Source organism: Scylla paramamosain, chromosome 3 (assembly GCF_035594125.1).
Source record: "Scylla paramamosain isolate STU-SP2022 chromosome 3, ASM3559412v1, whole genome shotgun sequence".
NCBI lineage: Eukaryota > Metazoa > Arthropoda > Malacostraca > Decapoda > Portunidae > Scylla > Scylla paramamosain.
The window spans coordinates 20,400,818-20,421,396 of NC_087153.1; the positions used below are offsets into that span (position 1 = coordinate 20,400,818).

The 20,579-nt window shown below is 33.9% G+C and overlaps 1 long non-coding RNA gene across 2 annotated transcripts; it reads left to right on the plus strand.

Annotated features, from left to right (window-relative positions):
* The first annotated feature begins 11,017 nt into the window (after positions 1-11,017).
* On the plus strand, positions 11,018-16,824 carry LOC135092681 (uncharacterized). 2 transcript variants are annotated; one of them, XR_010262999.1, is made up of 3 exons: positions 11,018-11,176; positions 13,189-13,301; positions 16,353-16,824. It is a non-coding gene; the product is annotated as an uncharacterized LOC135092681 (long non-coding RNA). The 2 variants fall into 2 exon arrangements; XR_010262998.1 differs by having other exon boundaries at positions 11,022-11,176; positions 13,189-13,295.
* Positions 16,825-20,579: the final 3,755 nt, after the last annotated feature.

A 20,579-nucleotide genomic window follows, 5' to 3' on the forward strand; every position in this document is an offset into this window, starting at 1 on the left:
GAACATAAGGAAAATTCTTAGAATCTGTAACCATGATAGAACAAGAAAAATAGAACATCAAGTTTTCAGGCTTGAGCCTGAAAACTTGATGTTCAAAAAGGAAACAGGAAGGAATTGGTTTTCAAGCACAGTAGTAGATGATTGGAACGGACTTAGTAATCAAGCTGTTAGTGCTGAGGCATTTGGCAACTGTAAGAGAAAATTACACATTTATAGATGGGGATGATAGGTGGAAATACGTAGGCATATTTTATACAAGTACTGCCACGTGTAGGCCTGATGCCTTCTTGCATATTTATTTATTTCCTATGTTCTTATGTTCTTATTACCAAAAGCGTGTATTTTCGGTGTTTTTCAGCTATTCCGTGAAAAATAAAATGCCAAAATGCATGCAAAGTACCCTAAATGAGGAAAAAAAGGGACATTACGAGAAACGTGCATTATAAGTGTTTTTGAGATTCTTAGATACCAAAACCCTGAAACTCATGAATAACACTCTTAATTGAGAAACAGAACAACCTTACCAAATGCGTGTATTTTCAGTGTTTTTTACATTCTTGGTTACCAAAACCCCAAATTGCATACGAAACTAGCTTTATGTGGAAAGAAAAAAAAAAAGACATTTCCAGAAAAGTGTCTTTTGAGTGTTTTTGAGCGTGTTAGGCAATAAAGTGTTTTTGAGCTCCTAACATACCAAAACACTAAAACGCATGCAAAACACCCTTTATAAAGAAACAGAATAATATTACCAAAATCATGTATTTTGAGTGTTTTTGATCATGTTACCTATAAAAACGCTTAAATCCATGCAAAGAACCCTATGTTTGGGAAACGAAAGGACTTTACGAGAAACGTGTATTATGAATGTTATTAAATTCCTTAAGCACCAAAAAGCTAAAATCCACAAATAACACTCTTTATAGAGAAAAAAAGAGAATTTTCCTTTTTTTTTTGTTATTCTTCTTTATAGGTACCGAGATGCCAAAATTCTGGCAAAATTCAGGGAAATTATGTGGAAAAAAGAACATTATAAAAAAAAAAGTTAATTTTAGCTTTTTTTTCGGACAGTTATGTACCAAAACCTAAATTGCATGCAAAGCCACCTCTATAGGGAAATTAAACGATTTTACCAGAAACCTGTCTTTTGAGTGTTTTTAAGCATGTTAGGCTCCAAAACAATAAATAATATGGAAGAGACTCTACTCGTATATGGGAATCCAAAACAAAATCACTTAACACTTGTCTCTTAAGTGTTTTACGTAGAAACACGATAAAATGGATGCAAACAAACCAATATGAAAAAATAGAATAACTTTGCTAAAAAGGTATATTTTGAGTGTTTGTGAGCCTGTTACCTTCAAAAAAAGCGAAAATGGATGCAAAGCACTCTATATTTGGAAACAAAAGGACATTACAAGAAACCTGTATAATGAGTGTTTTATAGTTTCACAACAACCACAAGGCAAAAGTTTCTTAGTTACCAAAATGCTGAAACTCATCAATAACACTCTTGATTGAGATATAGAACAACCTTACCAAATGCGTGTATTTTGAGTGTTTTTTCACATTCTTAGTTACCAAAACACGAAATTGCATGCGAAACTAGGTTTATGTGGGGAAAAAATTATATTGCCAGAAAATGTTTTTTGAGTGTTTATGAGCGTGTTAGGCAATAAAGTACTTAAAAGAAGTGCAATCACATTACATGTGAATAAAAAAAAAATTACCAAAAACTTGCCGTTAAATATTTTTGAGCTCCTTACATACGAAAACGCTAAAACGAATGCAAAAAATCCTTTATGGAAAAACACAATAACATTACAAAAAACATGTATTTTGAGTCTTTTTGATCATGATACCTATAAAAACGCTTAAATACATGCAGAGAATCCTATGTTTGGGAAACGAAAGGACATTACGAGAAACGTGTATTATAAGTGTTTTTAAGTTACTTAATTACCAAAAAGCTAAAACCCACAAATAACACTCTTTATGAAGAAACTAAAAAATAAAAAATAAAAATAGATAAATGAAATAAAAGAAAATAATATTTTTTTTTTTTATTCATCTTCATAGGTACCGAGATGCCAAAATTCCGTTAAAATTCAGGGAAATTATGTGGATGAAAGAACATTATCGAAAAAGTTAATTTTAGCTTTTTTTTTTTCGGACTGTTATGTACCAAACCCTAAAGTGCATGCAAAGCCATCTATATGGGGAAATTAAACGACTTTACAAACTGTCTTTTGAGTGTTTTTCAGCATGTTAGGCACCAAAACGATAAATAATATGAGTCACTCTACTTGGGAATCCAAAACAAAATTACTTAAAACGTGTCTTTTCAAACAGACCAATATAAAGAAATAGAATAACATTACCAAAAAGGTATATTTTAAGTATTTTTGAGTTTGTGACCAACAAAAAAAAAAACGTGAAACTGGATACAAAGCACTCTATATTGGGAAATAAAAAGACATTACGAGAAACGTGTTTAATGAGTATTTTATACTTTTACGAGAACCACGAAGCAAAAAACGCAAAAACTAGTGTATATGGAGAAGTTTCTTAGATACCAAAATGCTGAAACTCCTAAATAACACTCTTAATTAAGAAACAGAATAACATTACTAAATGCGTGTATTTTGAGTGCTTTTCACATTCTTACTTACTACAACCCCAAATTGTATGCGAAACTAGCTTTACATAAAGTAGCTTTTTACATAAAAAGAAACGCGAAAATGGATGCAAAGCACTCTATATAAGGAAAAAAAAAGGACATAAAAAACGTGTATAATGAGTGTTTTATAGTTTCACCAGAATCACAAGGCAAAAAACACAAAAACTCGACTGTATGCAGAAGTTTCTAAGATACCAAAATACTGAAACTCATGAATAACACTCTTAATGAAGAAACATAACAACCTTACTAAATGCGTGTATTTTGAGTGTTCTTTACATTCTTAGTTACCAAAACCCCAAATTCCATGCGAAACTAGCTTTATGTGAGAAAAAAAAATGACATTACCAGAAAAGTGTCTTTGAGTGTTTTTGAGCGTGTTAGGCAATAAAGCACTAAAAAGCAGGGCAATCACATTACATGGGAATAAAACCAATTTTTACGAAAAACTTGCCTTTTACGGTTTTTGACACGCATTTAGTAAGGTTGCTCTGTTTCTCAATTAAGAGTTTTATTCATGAGTTTCAGCATATACACGAGTTTTTGCGTTTTTTGCCTTGTGTTTTTTTTTTTTTTTTGAACTATAAAACATTCATTATACATTTTTCTCGCAATGTCCCTTTCTTTCCCAATATAGAGTGCTTTGTATCCATTTTCGCGTTTTTTTGTAACAAGCTCAAAAACACTCAAAATATACATTTTTGGTAATGTTTTTCTGCTTCTAGATATTGGTTGGTTTGCATCAGTTTTAGCGTTTTTTTCTACGTAAAACACTGATAAGACACGTTTTCAGTAATTTTCTTTTGGATTCCCACATAGAGTGAGTTCCTTATTATTCATCGTTTTGGTGCCTAACATGCTGAAAAACACTTAAAAGACAGATTTCTGGTAAGGTCTTTAATTTCCTCATATGGGAGGCTTTTCATGTCTTCTCAGTGTTTTTGAGCGTGTTACACAATAAAGCACTAAATGCCAGGGCAATCACATTACATGGGAATAAAACCAAATTTTACCAAGAATTTGCCGTTAAGTGTTTTTGACCTCCTTACATATCAAAACGCTAAAACACATGCAAAATACATTTTATAGAGAAACAGAATAACATTACCAAATACATGTATTTTGAGTGTTTTTGATCATGTTATCTAAAAAAACGCTTAAATACATGCAAAGAGCCTTATATTTGGGAAACGAAAGAACGTTACGAGAAACGTGTATTATGAGTGATTTTTAAGTTCCTTCAGTACCAAAAAAGCTAAAACCCACAAATAACACTCTTTAGAGAAAAAAATGATAAATAAAAAAATTAAAAAATGGGATTTTTTTTTTTTTTTTTTTTTGTTATTCATCTTCATAGGTACCAAGATGCCAAAATTCTGCCAAAATTCAGGGAATTTATGTGGAAAAAAGAATATTATCATAAAAGTTAATTATACCTTTTTATTTCTGATTGTTATGTACCAAACCCTAAAGTGCATGCAAAGCCACCTATATAGGGAAGTTAAACGACTTTACCAGAAACCTGTCTTTTCAGTGTTTTTCAGCATGTTAGGCACCAAAATGATAAATGATATGGAAGTCAGTCAATATGTGAATCCAAAAGAAAATTACTGAAAACGTGTCTTTTCAGTGTTTTACGTAGAAAAACGCTTAAGCGGATACAAACCATCCTATATGAAGAAATACATTACATTACATTACATTACCAAAAAGAAATATTTTGAGTGTTTTTGAGCTTGTTACCTACAAAAAGTGCAAAAATGGATGTAAAACAAAAATGGATGTAAAGGACATTACGAGAAACATGTATAATGAGTGTTTTATAGTTTTAAAAGAACCACTAGGCAATAAACGCAAAAACTCGTGTATATAGAGAAATTTCTTACATACCAAAATGAATAAATGCATGAATAACACTTTTAATAGATAAACAGAACTACCTTACCAAATTGTGTATTTTGAGTGTTTTTCACATTCTTAGTTACGAAAATGCCAAATTACATGCGAAACTATCTTCATGCGGGAAAAAAAAATGACATTAGAAAAATGTCTTTTGATTGTTTTTCAGCGTGATATGCAACAAAACACTAAAAAGCAGAACGATCACATTACATGGGAATAAAACCAACTTTTACGAAGAATTTGCCTTTAAGTATTTTTTAACCCCTTATATACCCAACCGCTAAAACGCATGCAAAACAAACTTTATGGAGAAACAGAATAACATTACCAAAAACATGTATTTTGAGTGTTTTTGATCATGTTATCTATAAAAACGCTTAAGTACATGCAAAGAACATTATGTTTGGGAAAGAAAAGGACATTACGAGAAACGTGTATTATGAGTGTTTTTTTTTTTTTTTAAGTTCCTTAAGTACCAAAAAGCTGAAACCCACAAATAACACTCTTGATTTAGAAAATAAAAAAAAATAAATAAATAAAAAATATGATTTTTTTTTTTTTTGTTATTCATCTTCATAGGTACCGAGATGCTAAAATTCTGGGAAAATTCAGGACAATTATGTGATAAAAGAATATTATCAAAAAAGTTAATTTCAGCTCTTTTTTTTTCGGACTGTTATGTACCAAACCCTAAAGAGCATGGAAAGCCTCCAATATGAGGAAATTAAACGACCTTACCAGAAATCTGTGTTTTGAGTGTTTTTAGCATGTTAGGCACCAAAACGATAAATAATAAGGAATTCACTCTATATGGGAATCCAAAACAAAGTTACTGAAAACGTGTCTTCTCAGTGTTTTACGTAGAAAACGTTTAAACAGATGGAAACCAACCAATATCAAGAAATATAAAAACGTTACCAAAAAGGTATATTTTGAGTGTTTTTGAGCTTTTTACCTACAAAAAACTTGAAAATTGATGCAAAGCACTCTATATTGGGAAACAAAAGGACATTGCAAGAAAAGTGTATAATGAGTGTTTTATAGTTCAAATGAACCACAAAGCAAAAAACGCAAAAAACTCGTGTATATGGAGAAATTTCCTAGATACCAAAATGCTGAAACTCATGAATAACACTCTTAATTGAGAAACAGAACAACCTTACTAAATGCGTGTATTTTGAGTGCTTTTCACATTCTTAGTTACCAAAACCCCAAATTGCATGCGAAACCACCTTTATGTGAGAAAAAAATGACATTACCAGAAAAGTGTCTTTTAAGTGTTTTTAAGCATGATAGGCAATAAAGCACTAAAAAGCAGGGAATCATACTACATTGGAATAACACCAATTTATACCAAAAACTTGCCTTTAAGTGTTTTTGAGCTCCTTATATACAAAACTGCTAAAACGCATGGAAAACACACTTTATGGAGAAAAAGAATAACATTACCAAAAACATGTATTTTCAGTGTTTTTCATCATGTTATCTATAAAAACGCTTAAATACATGCAAAGAACATTATGTTTGGGAAACAAAAGGACATAACGAGAAACGTGTATTATGAGTGTTTTTTAAGTTCCTTAAGTACCAAAAAGCTAAAACCCACAAATAACACTCTTTATTTAGAAAATATAAAAAAAAAAATTTTAAAAATTAAAAAATAGGAATTTTCTTTTTTTTTTTTTTTGTTATTCATCTTCATAGGTACCGACATGCCAAAATTCTGGGGAAATTCAGGGCAATCATATGATAAAACAATATTATCAAAAAAGTTAATTTCAGCTTTTTTTCGGACTGTTATGTACCAAACCCTAAAGTGCATGCAAAGCCTCCTATATGAGGAAATTAAACGACCTTACCAGAAATCTGTTTTGAGTGTTTTTTAGCATGTTAGGCACCAAAACGATAAATAATAAGAAACTCACTCTATATGGGAATCTAAAACAAATTTACTGAAAACGTGTCTTCTCAGTGTTTTACATAGAAAAAACGCTAAAACGGATGCAAAGCAACCAATATCAAGAAATAGAAAAACGTTACTAAAAAGGTATATTTTGAGTGTTTTTGAGCTTGTTACCTACAAAAAAACGCAAAAATTGATACAAAGCACTCTATATTTTAAAACAAAAGGACATTGCAAGAAAAGTGTATAATGAGTGTTTTATAGTTCAAAAGAACCACAAAGCAAAAAACGCAAAATCTCGTGTATATGGAGAGGTTTCCTAGATACCAAAATGCTAAAACTCATGTATAACACTCTTAATTGAGAAACAGAAAAACCTTACTAAATGCGTGTATTTTGAGTGCTTTTAACATTCTTAGTTACCAAAACCCCAAATTGCATGCAAAAATAGATTTGTGGGAAAAAAAAATGATTTACCAGAAAAGTGTCTTTTCAGTGTTTTTGAGCGTGTTAGGCAATAAAGCACTAAAAACCAGGGCAAACACATTACACTGGAATAAAACCAATTTTTAACAAGAACTTGCCTTTAAGAGTTTTTGAGTTCCTTATATACCAAAACACTAAAACGCATGCAAAATACACTTCATGGTGAAACAGAAGAACATTACCAAAAACAAGTATTTTGAGTGTTTTTGATCATGTTACTAATGAAAACGCTTAAATACATGCAAAGAACACTATTTTTTGGGAAACGAAAGGACATGAGAAACGTGTATTATGAGTGTTTTTAAGTTCATTAAGTACCAAAAAAGCTAAAACCCACAAATAACACTCTTTATAGAGAATAAAAAAAAGAAAAGAAAATTTTTTTTTTTTTTTTTTTTTTTATTTATCTTCATAGGTACTAGGATGCTTCTCCATAAAGGAGTTTTTTTCATGCGTTTTAGCGTTTTGGTTTGTAAGGAGGTCAAAAACACTTCAAGGCAAGTTCTTGGTAAAAGTTGATTTTATTCCCATGTAATGTGATTGCCCTGTTTTTTTTTCTGATTTATTGCCTAACACGCTCAAAAACACTCAAAAGACACTTCTAGTAATGTCATTTTTTTTCCAACATAGTTTCGCGTGCTATTTGGGGTTTTGCTAAGAATGTGAAAAACACTCAAAATATACGCATTTGGTAAGGTTGTTCTGTTTCTCAATTAATATTGTTATTCATGAGTTTCAGCATTTTGGTATCTCAGAAACTTGTTTATATACACGAGTTTTTGCGTTTTTTGCCTTGTGGTTCTTGTGAACCACAAGTTCTTTTCCTCAAAAATAATGACACTCATTATACACCTTTCTCGTAATGTCTTTTTGTTTCCCAATAGGGAGTGCTTTGCATCTATTTTCGCGTTTTTTTATAGGTAACAAGCTCAAAAACACTCAAAATATACCTTTTTGGTAATGTTATTTTATTTCTTCTTATTGGTTGGTTTGCATCCGTTTTAGCATTTTTCTACGTAAAACACCGAAAAGACACTTTTTCAGTAATTTTGTTTTAGATTCCCATATAGAGTGACTTGCATGTTATTTACCGTTAGGGTGCCTAACAAGCTGAAAAACACTCATAAGACAGTTTTCTGGCAAAGACGTTTAATTTCCCGATATAGGTGGCTTTGCATGCACTTTTAGGCATCTTGGTACCTATGAAGATAAATAAAGAAAAATAAAAAAACCTATTTTTTTTTTTTTTATTTATTTTTTTTTCTCAATAAAGAGTGTTATTTGTGGGATTTACCTTTTTGGTACTTAAGGAACTTAAAAACACTCATAATACACGTTTCTCGTAATGTCCTTTCGTTTCCCAAACATAAGGTTCTTTGCATGTATTTAAGCGTTTTTATAGATAACATGATCAAAAACACTCAAAATACAAGGTTTTGGTAATGTTATTCTGTTTCTCCATAAAGTGTGTTTTACATGCGTTTTAGCAGTTTTGTATATAAGGAGCTCAAAAACACTTAAAGGCAAGTTCTTGGTAAAAAATGGTTTTATTCCAATGTAATGTGATTGTCCTGCTTTTGAGTGCTCTATTACCTATCACGTTGAAAAACACTCAAAAGACACTTTTCTGGTAAAGTCTTTTTTTTTTCCCCACAAAGCTATTTTCGCATGTAATTTGGGGTTTTTGGTAACTAAGAATGTGAAAAGCACTCAAAATACAAACATTTAGTAAGGTTGTTCTGTTTTTCAATTAAGAGTGTTATTCATGAGTTTCAGCATTTTGGTATCTAAGAAATCTCTCCATATACACGAGTTTTTGTGTTGTTTGCTTTGTGGTTCTTTTGAACTATAAAACACTCATTATACACTTTTCTTGCAATGTCCTTTTGTTTCCCAATATAGAGTGCTTTGCATCAAGATTTCGCGTTATTGTAGGTAAAAAGCTCAAAAACACTCAAAATATACCTTTTTGGTAACGTTTTTCTATTTCTTGATATTGGTTGGTTTGCATCCGTTTTAATGTTTATCTACGTAAAACACTGAGAAGACACGTTTTCAGTAACTTTGTTTTGGATTCCCATATAGAGTGAGTTCCTTATTATTTATCGTTTTGGTGCCTAACATGCTAAAAAACACACAAAACACAGGTTTCTGGTAAGGTCGTTTAATTTCCTCATATTGGAGGCTTTGCATGCACTTTAGGGTTTGGTACATAACAGTCCGAAAAAAAAAAGCTTAAATTAACTTTCCATATAGACGAGTTTTTGCGTTGTTTGCTTTGTGGTTCTTTTGAACTATAAAACACTCATTATACACTTTTCTTGCAATGTCCTTTTGTTTCCCAATATAGAGTGCTTTGCATCAATTTTCGCGTTTTTGTAGGTAAAAAGCTCAAAAACACTCAAAATATACCTTTTTGGTAACGTTTTTCTATTTCTTAATATTGGTTGGTTTGCATCCGTTTTAACGTTTTTCTACGTAAAACACTGAGAAGACACGTTTTCAGTAACTTTATTTTGGATTCCCATATAGAGTGAGTTCCTTATTATATATCGTTTTGGTGCCTAACATGCTTAAAAACACACAAAACACAGATTTCTGGTAAGGTCGTTTAATTTCCTCATATTGGAGGCTTTGCATGCACTTTAGCGTTTAGTACTTAACAGTCCGAAAAAAAAAAAAAGCTGAAATTAACTTTTTTGATAATATTCTCTTATCACATAATTGCCCTGAATTTTCCCAGAATTTTGGCATCTCGGTACCTATGAAGATGAATAACAAAAAAAAAAAATCCTATTTATTTTATTTTTTTATTTCTTATTGTCTAAATAAAGAGTGTTATTTGTGGGTTTTAGCATTTTGGTACTTAAGGAACTTATAAAAACACTCATAATACACGTTTCTCGTAATGTCCTTTTGTTTCCCAAACATAATGTTCTTTGCATGTACTTAAGCGTTTTTATAGATCACATGATCAAAAACACTCAAAATACATGTTTTTGGTAATGTTATTCTGTTTCTCCATAAAGTTTGTTTTGCATGCGTTTTAGCGGTTTGGTATACAAGGGGTTAAAAAATACTTAAAGGCAAGTTCTTCGTAAAAGTGATGAAATTATTCCTTTGAAAGTATTGATGGCTGATCTCTTTCTATAGGTGAGGGTTAGTGTTCTCTACTGTACCAAATACTGAACTATCATTTTTACTATTTCTCCATCTGTATCCTACCCAGTAATGGTAATAGACTGAGGAACTCCCCACCTTTGTTAATTTTTACTAAGTATTGTCCTAGTGGTAATCAGCTGCAGCATTGATTTGTTTAGGAGTTGGATATCTGAGAATGAGTGGTTATTGACACCAAGTGCAGCTCAGTTGTGGGTAACTCCAGTTGTTGGGAACACTCCATGGTACACAGATGGTGGGATAGTCTTGCCTTGGACTCTTGCAAATGTCTACTATGTCCCAGTGAGTTTTGTTTTTTTTTGACATGAATCCCAAGTTTTTTTAGGCATTTCAGGGACTTATTGTGGGTGATGGAGATCTCCACAGCACTCTTCTCTTGGTTGGTGGGTAGCTGTTGAAAAATTCATATAAATAGAGATGTCAGATGTAGGTAAAATAGAGAAATGTTGATTTGATTGTGAACTAAATCCCACAACTTATATTATCTTTGATAAGAAAGGTTTCGTTTAGACCATGAAAATTGGATAAATGAAGCTGAGCATTATTTTACTGAAACAAGAAGGCACACAAAGTGAAGGCGATCGCATACTTGACTTTAGTTTGTTGTTCCTTTGATGGGGAACTTGTATCATTGTTAAAAGCTTAAAACCTGTAAAATAGCATGGATCCATCTGAATCTTTATTCAGTCAAAAGTTTATATGATGTGTAGACTATTCAAGCTTGCCAGCCTGGAGCCTGGAGCCTGCTTGTTGTAGAGTTGTCCTATGTTCTGTAGATTTGCTTGATATTATAAACAATTATGATAAAATTTTTGTAAACAATTTTGTTCTTTATTTCTTTCAGTATCAGATTCAGTATTTTCTCCATCTTATGGCAGCATATATTTTCAACACAGAGTGAGGGCAGTGTCATTCCTCCTGTCCACTACCCCAACTTCTACTCCCAACACTACCACAACAATGAGCGGTCTGGTGTGGTGGCTGAGGATTCTTTTGAAGAGGACAATGCTTCTGCTTCATCTGAGCAGGTCAGAAGGTGGATAGCAGCAGTACTAGTAGCAGACTGGTGTTACCTTGATGCTACTGCTACATTGCATTATTTGCATAGTTTTTTCAGTTGTCATGGACTTTGTGTAATATGTATAAAAGTATATGAAGCTCAAGAAACTTGTTGATAAGGTTTATGTTCAGCATACAAATTGTAGGATGCAAAGACAAGGATTGAAATATCATTGCCACAATTCCTGACAAAGCATTTGGTGCCACAGAATATTCAGCAATGTAATGTTTGTTTGGCAAACAAACCAGTTTCCCTGAATGATAGCTTTATTTCTGCAGGTTAATACAGTCTCTCTATGGGGGAGAGTTTGGAGACAAAGCCAAGCATATATATATATATATATATATATATATATATATATATATATATATATATATATATATATATATATATATATATATATATATATATATATATATATATATATATATATATATATGTGGTTTGTGAGCCAAGCATACTGATCATTACACTATCATGTGTAGTTTTAATATGTAATTTAGATCAAGGACAGTGCAGTGATAGAGGAAAAATTATTCACTAGATTTTTTCAGAGAAGTTTTATGACATAAAGGATTAAATGAACGATCAGTATATATATTGGCTCACTAGCTGCATCTCTTTAACACAGAAAGCTTTCACTAATTATCTCGGCCCAATTCATTAAGTGCATCGCTGTTGTGGGAGGGAAGATATGCAGTGTTTCCTTGCCATCTGTGGGAGTTACATTCCAGAGCCTCCTGCAAATAATTAAAATCTGTGAATATGGGAAACCATTCTTATAAGGATCAGAACTACCTATATTTATAGTTTAAACCTTAAACTATGCATCTCACATTTACTAAGCAATTCACTTTAAGACAATAAAAAACAGTTATTATATGTATAGTACATGATATTTTAATTAAAATACAGTGCACTATATAATAAAAGGGGAATAAGTTGATATGTACAATAAACCCTTGATATAATGAACTTCTATTTACCAAATTTCAGGTATAGCAACCTATTTAAGGCTGCTGTCTCCTACCTCTCTCTCTCTCTCTCTCTCTCTCTCTCTCTCTCTCTCTCTCTCTCTCTCTCTCTCTCTCTCTCTCTCTCTCTCTCTCTCTCTCTCTCTCTCTCTCTCTCTCTCTCTCTCTCTCTCTCTCTCTCTCTCTCTATACACATATATAGCAAATTTTCATCTCAAGTGACCCACTCTCCCCCCATATGTGTTCGTTATATCTTGGGTTACTGTAATTTATAACTGAAAGAATAATTTGGGCTCTTTGGACTGAAAGACTGAGCTGGTGGTGACACCTGGCAACTCTGAAAACTCCCCATTAGTTAGGTTAGGTTAGGGAAAACTCTGCAAATATGCAAAACCATGAATATGTGAGGGAACGCTGATATATGCTATCTCTTATTTGTTGTAGATGTATTCCATTCTATTGGCATAGAACGATAGGAAAATGGCATCAAGGAAGTAGGGATGCCACCAAACTTTATGAGACTAGACATAACCTTGCACATAGAATTGCTGAACATAAAGGTATTTCTCCTTGAACTAATAATCAACCAGCTGTTCCATCATTTTCAGCAATAAGTCCCCATTCACATGAACATGATCATCCCTTTTTGTGACAAAGTTTTTAGAATACTACACAAGACAGAGTCCAATATGGATACAAAATTATTAGAGGCAATATATATTAAACACATAAATCCAGTACTGAATAATAACTTAACATCAAGTCAATCACATATTGTAAGATAATGTTTCGGAGGCCCGTTCCAATACCATTATCATAGTGTTAGGAACCCAACTTTTTCAGTCCCTCTCTCATTGCCATACAGGCAAGATGTGTGTGGATACTTATTGTTTTCTGTCAATCCAGTTTATAATCTTGGTGCTTGTAGTGTTTTGTTTTTTGTGTGTAGTGTCATATGATGTGAATTTTATACAACTTTTACATAGTATTTTATTGTTTTTTCTAGCTTGAAGCTGCCTGCAGAAATAGGCAAAACAGCAACTGACGAAAGAATAAAGTTGAAGGAAACTGGAGTTTCCCTGCAAAACAAGCTATCAAGAAGACCTATACAATGTGTGTGTATATATATATATATATATATATATATATATATATATATATATATATATATATATATATATATATATATATATATATATATATATATATATATATATATATATATATATATATATATATATCCTTGTCTTCATAATGCTCTTCATTGGCACTTGAAGCATGCATCACACTTTTGTATGATTGATCGTATAATTTTTCCTGAGTGGCCCAATCACCCACACTATCACATTCACTATCCAAGTCCTTCCTTCAGCCTTGACACATGCACTGTAATGGTGGAACAGTATTTTTCTGTATGTCACAACTAGATAAGTGTAATCAACTAGGTTAACACACACACACATACAGGTATTTTTGAGGGCTTCAAGGAAGAGGATCTCAATGTAACTCATACAAATACATGAATGTGGATAACTAAAGAAGAAAATGTGAAAATACAAGAAGCTTAACAGCGATGATAAAGGCATGGAAGGAAGAAACAGAACTGGGTGGCGACAATGTAAAAAAGATATCCAATGATATAATAGAGATGGAAAGGGAAAAAGAAAACAAAGAACTGAGAAGAGGTGACAAAAATAGTGGACTTAAATAAGAAATACTGTGAAGAGATTAAGAAACTCAAGAAAGAGAATGAAGAATTAAAGAAAACTTTGCAAGAGAGGTTAGGGTTGGAGGAGTGAGAGTTAGTTACAGAGGAAGTCAAAGGTTGGAAAGAGAGAGAACAGCAAAAGGTGGACATGGAGGACATAACAAGGCAACAGCAACAGAAACAACAAGGATATGGAAAAGCAAGTGATTAAAATAATAAAGGAAAAAAGTAATCTTGTGAGAGACACAGTACAGAGAAAGATGTGTATGGTGGTATTTGGGGTCAAGGAAAAGAACCTACCCATGAAAACAGCTAGAGAGAAAGAAGTGAAAAGAACTAAGGAAATTACAGCAGAAGTGGCAGAGGAAGGAGAGGGGAGAGTCGAACAAATTGAAGAGGTTTACAGGATCGGAAAGTATGACAAAAATAGAACAAAGCCAATGTAAAACAAGAATCATGTCACAAACAGCAGCAGAACATGTCTTGCAAAGAACAGGAAAATTGGCAAAAGCAAAAGGATTGAAGGAAATATGGATAAAAAGAGACATGAACGAAGAATAGAGAAGTAAACTAAAAGTCAAAAAATGAATAGAGAACACAGGAAAGTTGTGGACATGAAAGTGATTAAATGGTGGCACAAAGATGCCACACAAGACCACCAAACAGAAGTTTAAAGATTATGTATACTAATGTAGATGGTTTGGTGTCCAGCCTACTGGAACTTGAAGACTATTTAAAGAACAATAAACCAGATGTGGTATGTTTAACAGGAACCAAACTAGAAGAGGAAATAAAGTTGGGATTTGCAAAGGAAGGATACAGTACATGGAAGAGGGACAGAAAAGGAAAGGGAAGAGAAGTGATGATATTGGTAAGAAAAGGATATTGTTATTGAGGAAGTGGAATATGGTGATGGAATGGTAGAAACAATGAGTGTTGTGATTAAGATCAAAAGATGTGAAAAAAGGAAAATCATTGTGAAATACATACCACCAAAAACTAATGCATGGTAGACTAATAAATTCAAAAGTATGCAACTAGAAACAAAAAAATAGTATGGAGGAAATGATAAGGAAAGGTAACAAAGTACTCTTAGTAGGTGACTTCAACACTAAAAGAATTAACTGAGAGGAGATGGAAGTAACAGAAAATGTTGGGTCATGGAGTGAAGAACTTATGCAAACCATGATGATGAATACAACGAGACAGTGGGTGAATGAGCCTATAAGATGTAGAAGAGAAGAAGAACCATCACAGCTGGATTTAATGTTTATGAAAACCCCAGAAAGTAGACCAAGTATACATTGTCTGAGTTCAATGGGAAGAAGTGATCATGTGACAATAGAGATAGTACTACAGGAGGAAACAGTGTTGCACAGGAAAGAACAATACAGAAATTGGAGACAGAACTATGCTAAGGCAAACTTTGCAGAGCTTAGTAAGTTTTATTGAAAAATTAAATGGAAAGAGCAATTTGAAGGTAAAGTAGTGCAAGAAAAATATGAGATATTTTTGAGCAAGTATAGAGAGAGGATGCAACAGTTTGTATGGTTATAAAATGAAAATTGGGAAACAAGAACGGTATAATGGCAGGTGTGTAGAAGCAAATAAGAAAAAGGACAGGACATGGAAGAAAATGGCTATGGTCTGTTTTAAGACTATACAAGTGGAAATACCCTGGTCTGAGGCAATTTTCTCTCTCTCTCTCTCTCTCTCTCTCTCTCTCTCTCTCTCTCTCTCTCTCTCTCTCTCTCTCTCTCTCTCTCTCTCTCTCTCTCTCTCTCTCTCTCTCTCTCTCTCTCTCTCTCTCTCTCTCTCTCTCTCTCTCTCTCTCAAACAAAAAATAAAAAAGGTGGAGAAACAAGGGGAAAGGGAGATGAATGAACAGAATGTAGCCAAAATCAAATTTGTACATTTGTGTGTGTTTGCATTTGTTTCTTATTTGTATTTTCACAGATTGACCCAAATCTAAATTACCATTTTTAATGAGAGAGAGAGAGAGAGAGAGAGAGAGAGAGAGAGAGAGAGAGAGAGAGAGAGAGAGAGAGAGAGAGAGAGAGAGAGAGAGAGAGAGAGAGAGAGAGAGAGAGAGAGAGAGAGAGAAATCACAAATACCTACTAACCTGGAAAGTGGAGTCCTTGATGATAAATTGGCTGGGATCAGCAGGGTGAACTGTGGCAGAAGTTTGGTGCATGGCAAATATGGCTTCAGGATGAGTAAATGGAGAGGCAGGAGGGAGTGATGGTTGTGGGGGAGATGATGAGTGAGCAGAAGGTGAGAAGGATGAGGAGAAAAAAGGTGATGGTGCAGAGAATGATGAGGAATGGACTAATGGGGAAGGGGAAATGTGAGATAATTTTGAGGACTCAAAGGCAGTAATAACAGGTGGTGTAGTGCTGAGGTGAGTATGGTCTGAGGCATGGCCAGGAGCTGCTGTATGACCAGATTTCTGAATTTCCAGTCAAAGTGTCTGGCTAAGAGTTGGAGATCTGGCAGAGAAGCTGTGGCCAGAGGAAGGAGGCTTGGCTGCTGCACCAGACCCATAGACCACATCTTTGGAGTGGCTTTGGCCTTGAGGTGCAGCCAGGTAGCTGTAGCTCACCACCTGCCAGAGAAAAGCTTTTTTAACCTCACTGCCTGCCAGGGAAGAGCTTTTTTAATTTCCATTTTAATCTTACATGATTAAGGTCATATGATTAATAGTTATACCATCTTCTGTATATCTAGCCTGGAGGTTGAGATGTGATGGAATGATTCCAAATGTGAATGTATACCATATTAAATCCTTGTCTCTACTTTCCTCCAAATGAGATCCATGGGCCTTGTAAAAAAAAGTTGGGAGTCCAATCTTTTAAAACTAGTAACTCTAATATTAGAGATTTGAGAGACAGAATGAAGCATAATTAAAGCTTTGATAAGCATTTATAAATCTGTACATTCTTTCAATTTTTTTTCACCATTTTTGAATGGCATATTGGAGTGATTTGAGTCAGAAATAACAATTTTGAACACTTTTGTTTCTATTTGTTGGTAATGTGTAATACCACTGATGAGAGACAAACTTTGTGCTTGGAAGGAAAGAACTGACACCCTTTCTCTATAAATTCTGCTTCACTGCATGCCACAAGTTTTATAATTTATATCAGAACTATTTCTAGACTAACCACTTCATAAGCATAATCATTTTGTCATCACAGTTTTCACTATGCTGCCTTATCACCATTGTGCTACAGTGATCTCAGATGCTTCTGATTTCATAATGAAAGTTAGGGTTCACTTTAAAACCAGTTGACAACTGATAGTCTAAATTCCAATCCAAGAAATGAATTTTGTATCATCAATGAATGAAAGTGCTTGATTGTTCTACAAGTTTGGTGAGGATTGAGGTTGCTGGTTAGTTCTGGGGAGTAGATTAGTAAAATTCTGAAGAAGTATTTTTTAACTGTCTTCACCCAGGAAAACATGCAGGAAATGCTGGATAGTGAAATTTTTAGAGCAGAAGAGAATGAGAAGCTGAAAGATATTACCATAATTAAGGAGATAGTGGAACAGGTGATAGATAGGCTAAGAAAGTTCAAGACACCAAGACCAGATGAAATATATCCCAGAGTAGTTGGGTTTAGGAAGGGGGATAAAAACCCAGGGAGGAGGTAGGATTCTTTTAATCTCTAACGTTTCAGCTGAATAGCCATCCTCAGAGAGACTGATTTACATGAGTGAAAACACATTATTTATAACAACAAACAAAATTTTCTCATATGACATTCGTACAGAGTATTGCCATCCTGGCGTGTACCTCACCTAATTTTATTTTCCTAGTCAGGTGGCATTATTCGCCTACGTGACGAGCCTTTACTGGGGATTTTCCTTGTACCTGACCTGAGGGCCAATCTGGCGGAATTACCCGCCCACCTGATAAAACCTTCTCTGTGGTTAATGACTTCCCTAGTTGTTATGAGGGCTGCCTCTATAGCTTTTCTCATTCTTTTCTTCAATCCAACTTTAATTTCTTTAGCCTCTTCCCATTTTGGTAGGTGATTACATTTTTCTATGTTCAATACAAGGGAGTTTGATGTGTTGTGTTTTAAAACATCTTTCCTATGCTCTGCTATTCTTGTTTTAAGTCCCCTGCTTGTTTCTCCTATGTACTGCTTTGTACAACCTTTGCATGGTATGCTGTACACTACGCTGTTATTATTAACAAGTCCGGTCTCTTTAGTCCTCGTTAGCTCACCAATTTTCTCTCCCGCTAATGTTGCTATTTTTAATCCTGTTCTAGACAAATATTTATTAATTATGGAAGCCTTGTCCGAATTTGGTACACATGTATAACTCTCTCTTTTGCTGGTTGTACAGAGATCTTTATTCTCTTTGTTTTCAGTTGTTATTTTCTTTGCCTTATTCTTAAGCCTAACAAGGAGCCCTTCAGGATAACCCAGCTTTTTGAAAGTTGATATGATATATCATATTTCTTGCTCTAGGAAGTTGTTGCTGCAAATTCTGAACGCTCTTAAGTAAAAACCAATAATCACATCAGATTTGACTCTCATGCTGTGGGCTGAAAGGTAGTGAATGAAATCGTCCTTATTGGACATTCATTCACTTGTTAATAATAACAGCGTAGTGTACAGCATACCATGCAAAGGTTGTACAAAGCAGTACATAGGAGAAACAGGCAGGGGACTTAAAACAAGAATAGCAGAGCATAGGAAAGATGTTTTAAAATGCAACACATCAAACTCCCTTGTATTGCACATAGAAAAATGTAAACACCTACCAAAATGGGAAGAGGCTAAGAAATTAAAGTTGGATTGAAGAAAAGAATAAGAAAAGCTATAGAGGCAGCCCTCATAACAACTAGGGGAGTCATTAACCACAGAGAAGGTTTTATCAGGTGGGCGGGTAATTCCGCCAGATTGGCCCTCAGGTCAGGTACAAGGAAAATCCCCAGTAAAGGCTCGTCACGTAGGCGGATAATGCCACCTGACTAGGAAAATAAAATTAGGTGAGGTACACGCCAGGATGGCAATACTCTGTACGAATGTCAAATGAGAAAATTTTGTATGTTGTTATAAATAGTGTGTTTTCACTCATGTAAATCAGTCTCTCTGAGGATGGCTATTCAGCCAAAATGTTAGAGATTAAAAGAATCCTAACTCCTCCCTGGGTTTTTATCCCCCTTCCTAAACCCAACTACTTGTCAACATGAACAGTTCATATCCCAGAGTACTTAAGGAATGCAAAGAAGTTATTAGTGAACTGTTAGTTTCTGCCTTTAGGAAATCACTTGAGATACCGGTAATGTGGAGGCAAGTTTAAGCTTTAAGAAAGGAGATTTAAGCTTAACTTCTGTTGTAGATAAAATAATGAAGTCTGTAATAGTAAAGAACATTAGGGAACATTTAGACAAACATAACTTGATAAATTGGTCACAGCATAGCTTCACAAAGGGGAAGTCTTACCTGACAAACTTGTCAAGATTTTACTGTAAAGTTTACATGGCAGGAGATAATGCTGATAGTTATGACATCCTATATCTGGACTTCAGTGAAGTGTTTGACAAGGTACCCCATCAGAGGCTCCTGAGAAAGGTTAGGGCACACGGAATAGATGGGAAAGTGTTAGGGTGGATAAGGTTGTGGCTAAGTGACAGGCGACAGAGTCGTAATAAACAGCTCTAAATCGGAGTGGGATTAAGTAATTAGTGGGGTGCCACAGGGATCAGTATAAGGGCCATTGATGTTTTTAATATACATCAGTGACTTGGATAGTGGAATTAGTTGTGACGTTAGTAAATTTGGGGATGACACGAAGATAGGTAGATTAATTAGATTAGAATTGGATGCCATTCCCTTGCAGGCAGATTTGGATAGGATGAACGAATGGACAGACAGATGGCAAATGCAGTTTAATATAAAAAAATGTAAAGTACTTAGCATAAGTAGAGGAAATCCACACAGAAGGTACACAATAAACAATGAACCTCTGGTAGGTTTAGGGTACAAAAAAGATTTAGAATTTATAGTTAGCTCTAAATTCCATATAAGAAAGCAATGCATAGAGGCCAGAAACAGGGCAAATAGGATATTAGGATTTATTTTTAAGAGTGTTAAAAGTAGAAGTCCCGAAGTAATATTAAAGTTATATTTGGTGCTGGTCAGACCTCATCTATATTATGCTGTGCAGTTCTGGTCCCCCATATTACAGGAAGTATATAGGTCTTTTAGAATCAATACAAAGGAGAATGGCTGAAAGGATACAAGGAGTGAGGAGTATTCCTTACAAAGAGAGATTGAAGCTGTTAAATTTACATTAAGAGAGATGTAGGTTAAGAGGGGACCTGATAGAAGTCTTTAAATGCTATAAGGGTTACAACACAGGGGATGTAAGCAAAATTCTTAGGATTAGTAACCAGGATAGAACAACAAATAACAGTTTTAAGCTTGAAAAATTTAGTTTAAAAAAGATAGGAAGGAGTCAGTTCTCAAATAGAGTGGTAGATGAATGGAACGGACTCAGTAATCAGGTTGTTGGTGCTGGGTCATTAGGAAGCTTTAAGAGAAAATTAGAGATTTATAGATGGGGATTGATAGGTGGAAATAGGTAAGTATATTTCATACAGGAACTGCCACATGTATGCCTGATGGTTTCTTGCAGCTTCCATTTTTTATGTTCTTATATTCTTATG